The sequence below is a fragment of the Sardina pilchardus genome, chromosome 6, assembly GCF_963854185.1.
Source record: "Sardina pilchardus chromosome 6, fSarPil1.1, whole genome shotgun sequence".
NCBI lineage: Eukaryota > Metazoa > Chordata > Actinopteri > Clupeiformes > Clupeidae > Sardina > Sardina pilchardus.
This window is the reverse complement of record NC_084999.1, coordinates 10415463-10427962: the sequence shown is the minus strand read 5'-3', so window position 1 is coordinate 10427962 and position 12500 is coordinate 10415463.

The following is a 12500-nucleotide window of genomic DNA, read 5'->3' as shown; positions in this document are numbered from 1 at the left end:
TCCATAGCCTGGTCCTACCAAACACTCGTACATTCAGTATTTCACTGGTAAGTGACACTACAAGTCAAAGGTGTAAAGTAACCTGTAGCCTATAGCCCTCGGGCACTTTTGCCTGGAACAACAGAGAGCTATAACGATATGATTCACTTTGGACAAAAACCTCTGTTAAAGAGGAACAATGCAGGATTGACGATTTCATCTCTGGTTTCGGTTTCGTTTTTCGTTTTCGCTCGTTTTATGCTTGCATATTTCTCTGCAGAGCTTCCCCGACAGCTTTAGCGTGTATATTTATACATATATAGGCTATATATAAATATATAAATTGCAAGTGTGGTCCTTCTTGTTCCTTACGCGTCTCTGACTTCCAGATGTAAACTGAAGACTATCGTTCATCAGAAAGTTGCAAGGTTGTAATAGCGGATAGGGACACTAGGGGCGGGAGGAAATGTGACTGTTTTCGATAAAACTGGTCAGTCGAGCAAAACAACGATTTCTAAGCGATTTTATGACTATGAAAAAGTTGCATAGGGTCTCTTTAAATACCATAACCATAATCATAATCATAATCATAATCATAATCATAACCATAACCATAATCATGGTCATAATCATAATCATAATCATAATCATAATCATAACCATTACATCACTTAGCCTGGACATTGACCCATCTCCTGACACAATAGACCTTTTACCAAGGTTCTTTTACAAAGAATGCGATAGTTATATATCACCTGTGAGGCATTGCAATGCTGCTTATTGTTTGTCAGTACGTTTTACTGTGGTTTGTTTTAAAAATATGAAACATGTCACAAGTCGGATGGTTATGGTTATGGTTATGGTTATTTAGCAGACGCCTTTGTCCAAAGCGACATACAAATAAATAACAATACAAATTAAATTAACAGTGAACAATTACAAAATAGGGAGAATAGTAATATTATCAGTAAAACAATAATTTTAAGCACTAACCTAATGAGAAATAAAACAGTGAAATGAGAATAGCAATCAAATAAGTCACTCAGTTAATTATATATAATAATAATAACTAAAGCATGGTATGGCTAAATTTAAGGACAATAGCAAAATAAATGTCAATTTCTATCAATGGACAAATTATAGCAAAACAATACTATTATACAAACCATAACAAATCACAAACTCAAAGGACTAAGTGCATATTAAACAAATATGCCTTAAGACCCCTCTTAAAAGATCCAAAGCTGTTGCTGGAACGGAGAGTACTGGGCAACTCATTCCACCAACACGGAACCACTGAAGAAAAGGATCTACAATTTGACCTAGCATGTATGGTTGGTCGACATAACAGACGCTCCTCAGAAGATCGCAATGGGCGGTTGGGAATGTACATCGTGATTAAAGAACTGAAGTAGCTGGGAGCAGATCCAGTCAGTGTCCTATAGGCCAGAGTGAGAGATTTAAATTTAATTCTGGCTACTATAGGGAGCCAGTGGAGAGTAACTAGGAGAGGGGTTACATGTGTCCTCTTTGGCTGATTGAAGACCAGTCGTGCTGCAGCATTCTGAATCAACTGTAGTGGTCTTAATACACAAGCAGGTAGGCCAGCTAACAGAGAATTACAGTAGTCCAGCTTGGAGATAACCATTGCCTGTACAAGAAGCTGAGTGGAATCTTGTGTCAGATAAGGTCTGATCTTCCTAATGTTGTACAGGGTATACCGACATGACTTTGCAATTGAGGCAACATGCTCAGAGAAAGTAAGTTGGTCATCAATTATGACACCCAAGTTACGTGCCGATCTAGTTGGAGTCAGTGAGGATGAATCAAGCTGGATATTGATCTGTTGGGGAATAGCTGTTTTTGCTGGAAACACCAAGAGCTCAGTTTTGGAAAGATTAAGCTGAAGGTGCTGATCCTTCATCCAGATTGAAATGTCCTTCAGGCATGCAGAGATCCGATGGGAAACACTAGAGTCTTCAGGTGGGAAGGATAGGAAAAGTTGAGTGTCGTCCGCATAGCAATGATATTCAAATCCATGAGAGCGAATAATCCCACCTAAAGAAGTGGTGTAAATAGAGAAAAGGAGGGGCCCTAATACTGATCCTTGGGGGACTCCTGTAGTGAGGTCATGAGACTTTGATATCTGTCCCTGCCAAGACACGCTAAAAGAACGCCCTTTAAGGTAAGATTTGAACCAGTCAAGAGCTTTCCCAGAAATTCCCAGTTCATATAGTGTAGAAAGGAGAATGTCATGGTTAACCGTATCAAAGGCAGCAGATAAATCTAACAGAATTAACACTGATGACTGAGCAGAGGACTTAGCTACTCTCAATGCTTCAGTCACAGATAGAAGAGCAGTTTCAGTAGAATGACCACTCTTGAAACCAGACTGCATAGGGTCTAGTAGGTTATTCTGATAGAGGAAGTCACACATTTGCTTGAAGACCACTTTCTCCAAAACGGATGTTAATGATTGTTCGCCCATCACTTGATCGAGGCATTAAAATGCTACTTTTTGTCAGGATACTGTCCCACTAGCCTGGCATAGCCCTCCGTAAGCTTCCGCTCAATTTTCATTTCCCTTCACCATTACGTCTGGGTCTGATCTCATTGAACTCGATTTCTCAGGATGCATTCCATTCGGACCAATTGGTGAACGGGGGGGATGGGGGGAGGCGGGCGTTAACAATGACGTCGCGCATATGCGCGTTGTAGTCTCTTTAGGTGTCACGACCAAACGTTAGCGATTGGGTAAAATCAGGCCCAATCGTTTCAAACTTCAACAGAGTTCACGCCTCCTGCCTGAAATCGATTCTGAATGAAGTAGGTCCAGACCCTCTGTACAATATTAGTACGAAGGTTTGGTATGACCAAGCTACTGTCCCACTGGTGACTTTTAAAAACTATGAGCTACGACAGAAGTTGAGCATGAATGTTATTCTATCCCATGACACTGTTGGTTCATTTGACAAACCTGCTGTATAAGCACCTTATGTCTATTTGGAATTGGTTTGAGAGCCTATTGATGCATCTCATAATGTCCACCACATCTGTGTGAATATAACTGAACTTATTAATCGTAGCTGGACACTCATGAACCCCTGTCTCTTAAAGCCACCATAGTCATTTTAGCAACGCCATATTTTGAGCGGCCCATGAAGACCCAGTGGTTTTCCTATCCAGAATGTTAAACTAAATCACTAACTCGAGACTTCAAGCCCATCATGAATAAAATGTTTTTAGTAAACAATGAAATGGACAGGATGCAGGTAGCAAAGCTATAGCAGTTATTTCAGATGGGCAAGAACAAGGTAGTCAAGCTTGTCAAAATGTTGGCGTTACAATTGGATTATCGTACTGAATGAATGCTTACTGATATTCAAGTTCACAAAATGTTTAGAACCATACAAAACGGTAAACTAGAACCAAACTGAAGGTTACTTTAGCCTTCAGCCTTTATAGGGCTGTATAACGTTTGTCCAAATTAATATAGGTTGTAACTAGGCTATTGTTAGTACTATGTAGGCTACTTTTTAGCTGACCAATGCACAAACCTAAAATCGTAAACTGTATGTGTGTGTGCATGGGGGGGTGGCTGGGGGGTGCGTACCATAACATTCATCACTGCAGGCGCCCCTGACGCGAGGTATACAGTAAGCATACACAGCGCCTGGGGAGCAGATGGGGGCTAGGTGCCTTGCTCAAGAACATCTCAGCCATGGATGTGGACATGGGAGAGTGATGTTCAACCATTTTCCCATCCATCATTTTCCTACCAGTCAGGGATCGAACCGGTATCTGTCAGTACAATGACAACATACTATCCTGAACAATATGGGAATAGTGTAACTGTACAGAGCTATGTGGTACATCAGCATCAGACTGAATGACTGGGCTACTTTAACAAGAGTTTAACGAAGATTAGGAAAGCTCACAGTGTTGGATGGATTAGACCATGAAATAGCTGCTGAATTCTGAATGGCTTTTGGATTCCCCAATGTGTGTCTGAGTTGGCTAACTGTCTCTGCAGGCTGCACATACAGTATCATAGAAAGCTTTTCATTCTAAATCAAGAGCTCTCTCAAGAGACGCCTGCACTTCAGAAATGTAGGAAAACAAGTCATGGGGTGAACCATTTTAGCTTATTTTTTTATCACATCTAACAAGCATTAATGCTTTGTCTTCATCTCTGTGACTAAACTGTGAGTTTGTACTGCAAACTTGAAGCAGATCTCACTCAAGGGTGATCCATGACTTTGCATTTGTTGAAATGTTTTTGTCTGCTTTTGGAGTTGGGTGCAATGTATCGGGGGGGGGGGGCTGAAGACAAATGAAGTGTGATTGATCTCTAGTCACACTTCTACAGTGAAAATAGAGGGATGTGTCTCCAGACAAAAGGTCTCGACACAAGAATAGCAAAGTTCAATTAAGAGGCGAGGAGGAGGGGAAGAAACTCATTGATTGATAAGAGAACATCTTGAAATAGGCCCTTGAGTGCTGAGAGAAGCTCCTGTTCTGATGGCCGAAATTCTTAAGGGAAATTGATGTTAATTGGCGTCTAGACATTTTATTACTGGCACAGGAGACTGATGTCTATCTATCTGTCCATCTATCTCTCTTTTCGTTTGTCCTTTTCCTTCCTAGCCTACGTCAGGCCATAAAAAAGTTCTGATGTGACAAGACCATTTGATCATTAATTTGAAAGAGGTGGATTTGTGGGATGTGACCACGTGTCACATTCTGTCTCTCTCTATCTCTCTGTTTTTTTCTCTCTCTTAATTTCTTTGATTTCATCTATCCTCTAAATTACTTCTTCTTCATCTTCTTCTTCTTCTCCCATTTTTTGCTTTTTCCTCGGGGCAGAATGGGAATTTGTGTACAGGCCACTATTTTTAGTACTATACCAAAGGCCCATCTGGTGGCCTGAGAAGTGACAATATGAGCAATGTTCATTTAAAAAAATAAAAGGGGGGTAGGAACAAGCATAGTACCGGCTTGTGTGACATACTTCCCAGCTGTGTGGGAACTTTTTTTTTTATGTGGAGGAATCTCAAGAGAGTTTCCTTAATTTTTGAAACTGGTGGCTTTGCAATCAGATTGTGCCTTTATGTGTTCCAGACACCATTGCGCAAAAATTACGCGCCTGCTAACATGTGCCGTCACGTCTGTTATGGCATCATTTGCATTTTAACTTTTAGCAGAATGGAAAGAGCACCTAGCTGTGGGTCAGGGTGGAGAGAACATTAATGTAATGTTATGTATATGGAGCAAAGAAAGCAAACATAATGTCTGTGACTAAAGAATTCATGTTAAAGCTAAATGTGGATACAGGAAATGGATGGATCAGTCAAAGAACTGACCATAGTTTGTTCATCAAACATGCATAACTTCCCATGTGATGTTCTGAGTTTTTTTTCCTGATTTGTTTGCTTGTTTATTTATCCATGTTGTTTATCTACTACTTACATTTGAGTGTGTTTCAGTAATGGAGGGGCCTTTTCTCTTTTTTTTTCGTTTATAGAAAATTCAGTCTGGACAGACAGGCTTTGTGGCATTTCCTGATGATGAGGTAGAGTCTCTGTGCGCACATGTCACTTTTTTAGTGGAAAATTACAGCTCTGTGTGCAACTCCTCAGCGGGATCCCCATTCCAAAGTAGATTTTGTCTGCAAATCACAATTATTTTCCTAATGTTCAATTTTAATTGGCCTCCCTGCTGTGATTAAGAAGACACTGTTCTATTCATAAATGTATTACAGGCATGAAATCATTAACTTATTTCATATGGTGTGAGTGGGGGGTTATTGACATAATAACACTATCCAGGCATTTTCCCCGCATTTTTCTGAACGGCACAGCTATCATCCAACACAATGGCCGACAGTCCCATTTTCCACCATGATCTCTATGCGCTTGATCCGTGAGGCAGCTTTTGAATGATTTGAAATCCACTGTTAATACCACACATAAGTGCTAGGAGGCTTTTTCAGAGGACCACGGGGACCAGATTTATGACACCCAAACAAGTAAAAACAAAAGGGCCAGATGTCATAGTAAATGCTCTCCAGCGCCTGAAAAGGAGAGGGGGGGAAAAACACGATAAACAAATCTGTCACGATAAAGACAAAAAAAGAGATAACAAAAAAACAGCGTAAACAAAACGGCAAGAGGCACCAGTAGCAACCGAAACCCCTGCCATAGCGGGAGACGGCGAGTGAAAAGCGGATCTTGAAAAGAAAGAGAGGGGCTAGCTGTTTACTAGGTGAATAATATGCCCCTTCAGATTATCTCACAAGTGAGACTTCCTACAAAGTTTATGACTTCAGATGCCGGGAGTCCACACAAAGTCAGAGAATCAGAGAGTTTGCACAGATGGTGACCACCCTCGGTCAACATTCAAATAAAATGGGAATGAGCCACCCCTTTTTTCCATCTCTCTCTCTCTCTCTCCTTCTATGTCTCTCTCTCTCTCTATGCCCCCCTCTCTCTCTCTCTCTGAATATATGCAGACAAAGATAAAAGGTTGGGGTGTAAAAGTATTTAAGTAGGCAGAAGTTGTAAAGGCAAAAAAAAAAGAAAAAACCTCCATTCACTGCTTGTGCAATCCTTTCTGCCTTGTTGAACTTTATTAAATTCTGTCATTCTTTCCTCTCCGTCTGGACCCTTTTGTGGGTTCCCTCTCATGCGTGGCTCACAGATTTTCTTCCTCACTTTGGTGGGCGAGGGGGAAAAGGGGAGAGTGGGCATTTGTCAGTGGTCATACCAAAGGGTGTGATACCAGTGATGCACAGTCATGGACAAACGTATTAAGATTCATAGCTCACAGAATGTCGGTCTTAAGACACGAGAGCCAAGGCCTAAATAATGTCATGGGAGTTGTCTTGTGATGCTCTGAGACAAATCGTCAAGTGCTTTTCACGGCAGAGTCATATTAGCAGAATTACGCAAGGGCAGATATAGACATAAGGTCTCACATCTCTGTAAAAAACAATGCCACTGAATGGAACAATGGAATAGGGAGAAATGTGCTAAAATGTGAAATCTCTTGTTTTTTTTATTTCTTCTTTGTTTTTTTTTTAAATGGAAGCCCGCCTTTGATAAGTAAGGAAAACACACTTTTTCCTAGTCTGTTGAATCTCATGAATGAAAACAGTATTTCATCAGCGCAAGAGGAAAATATAATGCATTAGTATTACTCAGACCTGTGGACCAACAGCACTGTGAATCGATCGCGTGTGTTGATGGATATGAAATCTACTCATGATCGAAATGAATGCGCTTCTGACACACTTGGCACACGCGTACACAATTTATACCTGCGTTTCCTTTTAATGAGCTCTTTCAGAGGGGCGAGGAGGCTCTTAAATCACATCGATAGACGGCCTGTTGCGGCAAACGGCTATGAAAGAGGAGGAAAAATGGTTATGAAAATCCAATCAATGGCCGCGTGGGAGAGGGCAAAAAAAGGGTGAGTCACAGCACATACACACACACACACACACACACACACACACACACACACACACACACACACACACACACACACACACACACACACACACACAGCCCGACTCCACAGCTGAACCTTTTGACAAGTCTGTTGCCACCTTGGTTCATCTCCAGGACTTCTTGATTGACACTCATCATCTAGCCCGCATCCATCCTCTTGCCCACACCTCTACAACACTTTGCCCTACAAGGAATCTCGGTCAGATTCATGTTAAAAAAACTGCACCTCTACAACACTTTGCCCTACAAGGTATCTCGGTCAGATACATGTTAAAAAACTGCACGACATTCAAGATGTGTTCATACATGGCAGTCAGACTATGACAAAAATGCAGTGGGAATAGCAGCCCTTAGCGACGACAAGAGTCCTAGCGAGGAGAGTCTTATCGATCTGCCTTTGAGATGAGTGAGGGGGAGATGAAAGCAGAGAAGAGAGATGAAGAGGACACAAGAAAGAGAGAGAGAGAGAGAGAGAGAGAGAGCATGATGTGCATATGTGTGTGTGTGTGTGTGTGTGTGTGTGTGTGTGTGTGTCTCCCTCTGTGTGTTTTTCTGCTCTTTTTCTTTTTCCAAAACAAACACATTCTTAAGTGACATTCTCAGAGGATACGGCAGACACTCTCCTGGTGTCAGACAAACAAACAAACAGCGATGTGCGCCAAAGAGCAATAGCTGACCTCTGTTCAAAGGCCCGATCTAATCTGTTTCCACTTTTCTTAATTAGAAAAAAGGAGAGCAGCATTTTTTTTAAGTGCCCAGTGTTAATAAGAAACAGCTCACAGGTGCTAATTAAAAAGAAAAATGTGAGCTTATTTATTTATTTATGTTTGTTTATTTATCGCCTCATTTATTGCATTTCAGAACATATTTTGTTCTTCAGTTACTCTTTTAGTCTTTGATTATTCAGAAATATATAATTACATCTCTGTTTATGAAGACTTATGCATGTCACCTTGATTTCATGTATTGCAATGTACAACGATTATTCCTGTCTAATATATATATTATATATTTGTTCATTTTTTTAAACCCCTAATATTAGGGGTTCAGTATGCTAAAGACCACATGATTCTATGAGGGAAGTTATTTAACGTAAAATCTGACGGTGATTACAAGACTTTCGCTCTTAGGCTATATGACTACACTTTGTGTTTGATTTGGTCGTGCAGGTGTATGTGCTGATACAAATGAATAACTGTATACAGCTACGTAGCCTCAGATTGTTTGAAAACAAAAGTATCTCTAAACATAATAGTTTCGAATTGTCTGACCGTTTTTTTGAGATTGAACATTAAATATATCGATCGTGATTTTCACGATGTTGATCTGCAACAGGTGTATGTTCACTTCACAACTTACACTAGTTCAAATTCAAGCTGAACTGCCACTTTCAGTGTAGAGATTTAGTTGGTAATGATGCAAACTTATTATATGGCTACAATAAAATGAGTAAAGAAACATCACACAATGTGCTAATTTGATAGTTTCATGGCTTCCAGTGAGAAACAAACAGCTTGCCACACAAATAGAACTTGAAAGTTTCAGGTGTTGCATAGCAACATATTGCTGACTTTGATTTTCAATGAAGCGATATCCCATTGCGATAAGTGAACAGACTACTTGCGGAATGATATGAAGGACGTCAATCAGAAGCACCAAACCTGCTGCCAGTGTGAAGGGTCATACTGTACATATTGTGCAGCGGTCATTATCAGACCTCCCAACGTTGAAAGGCCTGTTCATGCTAATGGATCTTTCTGCAGCATTCAGAAAAGATGTATGATAAAGCTGAATAAATACAGTAATACTTGTTAATGTCTTGGTTTTTATGATTATCTACTAATGTATAGGCTATTACTCTTCTAAAACATAACTTATTCATCTCTACGTTGGCCTTTATCTGACAGCTCTAAATCAATGCTACTACTGTACAGTAATGTTATAACAGTAACAGTACCTATATTTTTGCAAAATACTGTATCTAGCTTTCTGGATTAGTGTATAGTTAGCAAAGAGTTAACAAATCTCCACCACAAACTTTTAAGTGTCCCAATAAAGTGTAAATAGCAGAGTCTGGTCTTTGTCAAACGGTTGAGGGTGTAAAATTAAAGTTAGCGCCTGACTCCATCGCCTCTTCCCTCTCCACTCCAGGCTATGGTAGTGCACATCCCAGCTATGATTAAACGCTGCTTTACAGCATGTGCCATGTGTGCCCTTGAGGTGGCAACAATAAGGAATCATTTCCTCTCCTCTCCTCTCCTCTCCTCTCTCTTCATATCGCGTCCGTCCAGTCTGGGCCACTGAAGCGTCACTTACTCAGAGGCTCTGAGCGAAACAGGCCGTTCGCAACCCCTAAAGCAAACAGCCGACTTCACACAGTGCTGGGTCCTCAAATATCTGCCCATTTGGCTCTTACTTCATGGCCAGTTCACTTTTTAAACTTTTACTTCATCACTAAAGTAATAAGTGTTAAACAACACGTGATATTTTACGCATCTTGATTTGAATGTTAAAAGATAAATAATACTATGATATTATATCTAAACACTTTCTTCTGAGAGCGGTCCTGCATTTGCTGTGAGTTTTGACTAATGTGCCTTGGAAACCTGTGAAGTTTGACTACGCTTCAGCCAACAGTGAAGGCAGCTTTGTTTCTCTGCCACTGTACCGTCTACAGCACCAGTGAGCTTGAGTTAACAGAGACTGTGCATGGATGGTTCCATGAGTGGATACGGAGTGAGAGAGAGAGAGAGAGAGGGAGGGAGGGAGAGGGAAAGAGAGAGAAAGACAGAGAGAGACAGAGAGAGAGAGGGGGGGGGGGGGGGGGGGTAGGGGAGGCTTGTTTTACACAAACAACTTGGCAAGTGCCGGAATGGCATTCGTTCAAAGCTCCAGCGCAGTGAGCAGTGAAGCAAGCGGAGCCGACCAGGGCCCAGGGTCCTACCTGCAGGCAGACTGACTCCCATCGGGTCCTCCAGGACGGGGGCTATGTGCCCACTGGCAACATCTCAAAATGATTACTGCAGTCGCACAGTACTGAGCCTTGAAAATGATCAGACGTGGAACAAAAATGAGTGGAGCGCCCCTTTGCTCTCTCTCTCTCTCTCTCTCTCTCTCTCTCTCTCTCTCTCTCTCTCTCTCTCTCTCTCTCTCTCTCTCTCCTCTCTCTTTCCCAAGCTGACTGGGGTGACATAGTGATAGAGTGCAGGGGTGTGGGACTTGGAATGACCTCATCTCAGTTTCCTCTGGCCACTGTGACTCCTTCCATCGGACTGTTTTTTCCCCCCCTTTAACACAGTAGAAGTGCTCAGATCTTCATTTTGTGCTTGTGCTTGTAAATATCAACAGTTTGCTATATTGTTGTAGGTCTACAGTTCCGCTAGTCACAGTCTACCTGTAGATTCAAATGTGTCTGCTTTATACAGTCTAGGATATTTCAAGTTTGAACATTGACATATGATCTACACACTTAAAAAAAAAAACAGGTTCCAGTCCTACTGGTAAGAAGAATACAAGCACTGTACATGATTTCCATCCATTTTAAAAGCTTGGATTTCAGCAGTAAAGGACCTTGGAGGAGGACCTTAGATCCTCCAGTTGTGATAAGGCCCCACTCACTCTCCCACTTCCTTCAACTCCAACAACAAGCATTTCTAGATGACCAGTATTTTAAGTGTCACACTCATATTTGGCACTGTACTGCCAGAACAAGTAATCAGTAGACTGTGACTCACTGAGTCTTTTGTTTACTTGCAGTAAAAAAAAGAGTAGAATGGCTACCTCTCTCTCTCTCTCTCTCTTTCTCTCTATCTCTCTCTCTCTCTCTCTCTCTCTCTGTCTCCCTCCTCTGCTCCCCTAACACGCCAGCACACCAGGCTTGTTATGCATGACCTAAAAGATGCAGGAGTGAGTGACGCCAGGCCCTCGCCATGCACTCCTCCCCACATTAAAGGCCCTCTTGTATGGGCAGTGTGTGGTCTGCCGCCATGGGACGGTGGAGGATGAAGGAAATAAATTAGCTTTCTTGACCTTGGACCAAGTTTTCTTTCCCCCCCTCCCCCCGCCCCCCGCCCCACACCTCCCCTCTTCCTCCTCCATCCCCACCCCTCCTCCTTCTGTTTCTCTTTTCCTTGTGAACTTCAAAGGTCAGCTGTATGACAAAACTGCCCCGTTGCCCCGCACAACTAAGAGCTATTCAAATGAAAGACCCACATGGCCCAGTACATTAGCCAAATAATAATATAAAAAAAAAAGAGGGGGCCATTGCTCTTGCCTGACTGTGCGGATGCTTTCAGTTACTAAGCCGGATAATGTTGCCGTTGAGAAGATGGAGGAGGAAGAGGAAGAGGGACAAATAAGAACAAGAGGTGGTAAGACTTGGTAGGGACAACAGGGACAGTGTGACGTGTGGGCTTGTGATTGGACAGCTCATGGGACAGAGTCTCCAGGATGTGCCTGTCCAAAAAGTCCACACAGTGTGCATTATCTCCTGTGTCAAGTCCTCATACAGCATAACATCTGAATTTACATAAACACACACACACACACACACACACACACACACACACACACACACACACACACACACACACACACACACACACACACACACACACATACACATACACACACACATACACACACACATACACACACACACACACACACACACACACATTTATATCAAATCCACCCTATAGGTACAAAAACAAAAAAGGTATAGGCACAATAATTTAGATTTTGCTCCTACTCTAAACCCGTGGCCATCATTTCAGCCACAAATACTGTTAAGTGTGCACAACACCTCTTCAGTTCTATGAAGTCAGCCAGTGCAATCACTGAGTGGTGCATTTGACACCATTCAAAGTTCTGGGGCTCTGCCATGAAACTATTCATTAAGGGAATAAAATGGATTTGTCCTTTGTTTCTTTCTGTCCTCCCCACCATCTTGTGAAAATTAGTCAGGTTTACCCCTTTTATACACTTTCCACCCACACGACCCCCTCTCCA